Consider the following 5,550-nt stretch of genomic DNA (forward strand, 5'->3'; position numbering starts at 1 on the left):
GTTTGGACTTAGGTTTTGAACGCAAAAATTTCTCCAGGACGGCGGGGTCGAGTGGGAAAGCGTCCGAAGGCGCACTTAACCCGGACTCGATCGGGTCGGATGAAGCGCCTGGATGTTTGGACTTAGGTTTTGAACGCAAAAATTTCTCCAGGACGGCGGGGGTCGAGTGGGAAAGCGCCCGAAGGCGCACTTAACCCGGACTCGATCGGTCGGATGAAGCGCCTGGATGTTTGGACTTAGGTTTTGAACGAAAAAATTTCTCCAGGACGGCGGGGTCGAGTGGGAAAGCGTCCGAAGGCGGCGACTTAACCCGGACTCGATCGGTCGGATGAAGCGCCTGGATGTTTGGACTTAGGTTTTGAACGAAAAAATTTCTCCAGGACGGCGGGGGTCGAGTGGGAAAGCGTCCGAAGGCGACTTAACCCGGACTCGATCGGTCGGATGAAGCGCCTGGATGTTTGGACTTAGGTTTTGAACGAAAAATTTCTCCAGGACGGCGGGGGTCGAGTGGGAAAGCGTCCGAAGGCGACTTAACCCGGACTCGATCGGGTCGGATGAAGCGCCTGGATGTTTGGACTTAGGTTTTGAACGAAAAAATTTCTCCAGGACGGCGGGGGTCGAGTGGGAAAGCGTCCGGGAAGGCGCACTTAACCCGGACTCGATCGGTCGGATGAAGCGCCTGGATGTTTGGACTTAGGTTTTGAACGAAAAAATTTCTCCAGGACGGCGGGGGTCGAGGGGAAAGCGTCCCGAAGGCGCACTTAACCCGGACTCGATCGGTCGGATGAAGCGCCTGGATGATTTTCGTTTCAAAATTGCACTAAGTCCAACTTCGGGGAAAGGTCCGACTTCCATACCCTCCGAGGCTCCGAGTCAGGCCGACCGAGAGGCCTCCTCCCGGGCATGATTCAAATTTTCCCGCGACCCTGGAGGTGGCCGCTTACACAGGAGCAACTTTTACATGGGTACACGATTTCGGTGAACGCGTGTTTTTGTGGACTTAGTCTCTGAGCGAAAAAAAGTCGAAAACGACTAAGTCCATATCGACTTAGGTTTTGAACGCAATCTTTCTGAAGCTCCGGGGCGAGGGAGCTATCGAACGCTTCACCTGAAACACGGACACAGACGCCGAGAGAGAGACGCTCGACGGCGAGCGCCCTCGCCCGAAACGTGATCGATTGAGCGCCGAAAGCGCCGCTTCTAGCCTAGACCCCACCCGCCAGCCCCGCTGGCCGCTATGGGTCGGGAGTGCTGGCAGGGGCACGGCGTGCAATGGGTTTACGCTTGGCTTTGACAGCACGCCGCGCTCGGGCAATTTGGACGCTCGTTACGAGCAGGCCCCCTCAGCCCGAGGGAAGGCGCCAACCCTTCGGAGGAGGCCTAGACGGCCGGTCAGAGCGCAGAGGTCCGCCACCGGGGGCGGGAGGGGCAGAACGCGACGCGTCCCGGCGACGCCGCGGCGGGTACCCCGCCCCGCGGAAACACACTTTTCCGAGCGCCGCCGCGATCCCAGCGCCACCCACCCCGAAAACGGCGACTTCGCCGGGGAAGGTTCGAGCCGCCGCCCTCCTGAGCGCCGGTCTTAGCCGAGGGTCCAAGCGGGTCTGCCCAGGCCCTCCTCAGGCGGACTGAGACCCGTGTAGGCAAAAACGCGCTCGCGGCCGGTTGGTCCCTACGACCCACAGGGGTTACCTGGTTGATCCTGCCAGTAACATATGCTTGTCTCAAAGATTAAGCCATGCAGGTCTAAGTGCACACGGCCGGTACAGTGAAACTGCGAATGGCTCATTAAATCAGTTATGGTCCCTTTGATCGCTCCACCCGGTACTTGGATAACTGTGGCAATTCCAGAGCTAATACATGCAAACGAGCGCCGACCGGGCCGACCGCCTCTCCTCGCGGGGGGCGGGAGGCTAGGGACGCGTGCATTTATCAGATCCAAAACCCATCCGGCCCCCGGGGATCCGCCCTCCCGACCCGGTACCTTTGGTGACTCTAGATAACCTCGGCCGATCGCCGCTTCTCCGCGCGCGCGACGATTCATTCGAGTGTCTCGCCCTATCAACTTTCGATGGTACATCAGGCGCCTACCATGGTGACCACGGGTGACGGGAATCAGGGTTCGATTCCGAGAGGGAGCCTGAGAAACGGCTACCACATCCAAGGAAGGCAGCAGGCGCGCAAAATTACCCATTTCCGACTCGGAGAGGTAGTGACGGTGGTAACAATACAGGTCTCTTTCGAGGCCCTGTAATTGGAATGAGCGATCTTAAACACATGGGCGAGGACCCATTGGAGGGCAAGTCTGGTGCCAGCAGCCGCGTAATTCCAGCTCCAATAGCGTATATTAAAGTTGCTGCAGTTAAAAAGCTCGTAGTTGATCTCGGATCTGGCTGGCGGTCCGCCGAGAGGCGAGCCACCGCCCGCCCCAGGTCCTCGCCTCGAGGCGCCCGGATGCCCTTGGCTGGGTGTCCGGTCCGAGGGGCCTCAAAGCGCGCTTACTTTGAAAAAATTAGAGTGTTCAAAGCAGGCCGAAAGCCGCCGCTGAATACCGCAGCTAGGAATAATGGAATAGGACTCGGTTCTATTTTGTGGGTTTCTGGAACCCGAGCCATGATTAAGAGGGACGGCCGGGGCATTCGTATTGGCGCCGCTAGAGGTGAAATTCTGACCGGGCGCAAGACGGACGAAAAGCGAAAGCATTTGCCAAGAATGTTTTCATTAATCAAGAACGAAAGTCGGAGGTTCAAGACGATCAGATACCGCCGTAGTTCCGATCAGAACGATGCCGACCCGCGATCCGGGCGGCGTTATTCCCATGACCCGCTGGCAGCGCAAGGGAAACCACGAGTCTTTGGGTTCCGGGGAGTATGGTTGCAAAGCTGAAACTTAAAGGAATTGACGGAAGGGCACCACCAGGAGTGGAGCCTGCGGCTTAATTTGACTCAACACGGAAACCTCACCCGCCCGGACACGGAAAGGATTGACAGATTGATAGCTCTTTCTCGATTCTGTGGGTGGTGGTGCATGGCCGTTTAGTTGGTGGAGCGATTTGTCTGGTTCATTCCGATAACGAACGACTCGCTTGCTAAATAGTGGCGCGCCACTTGGGTCGGCGCGCCAAAAACTTCTTAGAGGGACAAGTGGCGCTCAGCCACGCGAGATGGAGCAATAACAGGTCTGTGATGCCCTTAGATGTCCGGGCTGCACGCGCGCCATTAATGGGCGGATCAGCGCAGGTCTACCCTGCGCCGAGAGGCGCGGGTAACCCGCTGAACCCCGCCGTGATCGGGACTGGGGATTGAAACTATTTCCCATCAACGAGGAATTCCCAGTAAGCGCGGGTCATAAGCTCGCGCTGATTAAGTCCCTGCCCTTTGTACACACCGCCCGGCCGCTACTACCGATTGGATGGTTTAGTGAGGTTCTCGGACCGCCTCGCCGGCCCCTCGCGGGCTCTGGCGGAGCGCCGGAAGACGATCAAACTTGACTATCTAGAGGAAGTAAAAGTCGTAATAAGGTTTCCGTGAGGTGAACCCGCGGAAGGATCATTATCGCCCGCCCGATCCAAAGCGAAACGCCCCGGCGGGGAGGCCTAGCCCACCTCCCCGCCTCAAGCCCGGTGCGCGCAGAGGCCGGGCGGCCCGGGCGCGCCTCCTCCGGAGCACCGAAGCGAAAGCGCAGAGCGCGATAAGAAAAAAAAAAAAAAGGGAACTTGACTGTCGCCAGACTGGCGCCCCCGCTTCCAGCGGCGGGGCTGAGCCGGGCCCTGGCGGGTACCCGCACGGCCTCCGGGACCGTGGTTCAAAGTCTCTCCCGCGGGCGAGGGGCGCCCGTCCGGGTAAAAACCTCTATCCTATTTTACTCTATGATCCAGCGGCCGTGGCCCGAGAGGTCTGCCGCCAAAAACCCAAGACGGCAAAAGAACCGCACAAAACCTAAGACGGCGGAGAGAGAGATCCGCAGAAGGGGAACGCCGCTCTCTGGGAGGCTTGACGCACCCGCGGAGGCTTGAGCAACCTACCGCGAGCGCCATGACTGTCGCTGCACTCGGGCGGGCCCCTGCTTTCCAGCGGCGGGGGGCCGAGCCGGGGCCCTGGCGGGTACCCGCACGGCCTCCGGGACCGTGGTTCAAAGTCTCTCCCGCGCGAAGGAGGGGCGCCCGTCCGGGTAAAAAAAACTCTATCCTATTTTACTTATGATCCAGCGGCCGTGGGTTCGAGAGGTCTGCCGCCAAAACCCAAAACGGCAAAAAGAACCGCACAAAAACCTAAGGCGGAGAGAGAGAGAGATCCGAGAGAACTTGACTGTCGCTGCAGACTCGGGCGGGCCCCTGCTTTCCAGCGGCGGGGGCTGAGCCGGGCCCTGGCGGGTACCCGCACGGCCTCCGGGACCGTGGGTTCAAAGTCTCCTCCCGCGAAGGAGGAGCGCCTGTCCGGGTAAAAACCTCTATCCTATTTTACTCTATGATCCAGCGGCCGTGGGTCCGAGAGGTCTGCCGCAAAACCCCAAAACGGCAAAAAGAACCGCACAAAACCTAAGGCGGAGAGAGAGAGAGAGAGATCCGAGAGAACTTGACTGTCGCTGCACTCGGGCGGGCCCCCTGCTTTCCAGCGGGCGGGGGCCGAGCCGGGCCCTGGCGGGTACCCGCACGGCCTCCGGGACCGTGGTTCAAAGTCTCTCCCGCGGCGGAGGGGCGCCGTCCGGGGTAAAAACTCTATCCTATTTTACTCTATGTTCCAGCGGCCGTGGCCCGAGAGGTCTGCCGCCAAACATCCAAGACGGCAAAAGAACCGCACAAAAACCCCAGACGGCGCGGAGAGAGGATCCGCGAGAAGGGAACGCTGCTCTCTGGGAGGCTTGACGCGACCTTCCCGCCGGAGGCTTGAGCAACCTATCATGAGCGCCCCACCCCCTTGGCACGGGTGGGGCCGAGGCCGCGAGCCTCTGAAAGACTTTGCTTTGCCAACCCCGCGGGTACCCAGCAGGCCTTCGACCGTGGGTTCAAGTCCCCTCGCGCGGGGCGCCATCCGGGAACGACACTTTTTGTATTTTTGAACCCACACAAGCCTGTGCAGTTCGCCTCGCCCCGGCGCTAAACTCAAACGCAGTACGACTTTAGCGGTGGATCACCGCTCGTAAGGCCGATGAAGAACGCAGCCAGCCGCGAGAACTAATGTGAATTGCAGGACACATCGATCATCGACACTTCGAACGCACTTTGCGCCCCGGTCCGCCCCGCCACGCCTGTCTGAGGGTCGCTTTCATCGATCGACCTCCGGTCCCGCGGCTGAGCGCCGCAGGGGGGGCTTCCCGCCCCTCCGCCCTCCCAAGTGCAGACCGCCACGGGCACGCCTCGGGCGGAGTCGAGCGCCTCCGGCTTCCTCCCACGAGGGGGAGGTCGGCGCCCCAGGCGCCTGGGACCGAGCGGCGCCTCCTCGGCGGCTTCCGTGGGTGTTGCACCTCCGCCGCCGCCGACGTGACCCCCGGCCTCTCCGCCTCGGACGCCCGCGGCGTAACGGAGGTTCGCGCCCGCCTCGCGCCTCGGCG

The 5,550-nt window shown here is 60.7% G+C and overlaps 1 pseudogene; it reads left to right on the top strand.

Moving 5' to 3' along the window:
* The first annotated feature begins 5,114 nt into the window (after nt 1-5,114).
* On the top strand, nt 5,115-5,261 carry LOC122331911 (annotated as a pseudogene).
* The last annotated feature ends 289 nt before the right edge of the window (nt 5,262-5,550 follow it).

This window comes from Puntigrus tetrazona, unplaced genomic scaffold (assembly GCF_018831695.1).
Source record: "Puntigrus tetrazona isolate hp1 unplaced genomic scaffold, ASM1883169v1 S000000003, whole genome shotgun sequence".
NCBI classification, from domain to species: Eukaryota; Metazoa; Chordata; class Actinopteri; order Cypriniformes; family Cyprinidae; genus Puntigrus; species Puntigrus tetrazona.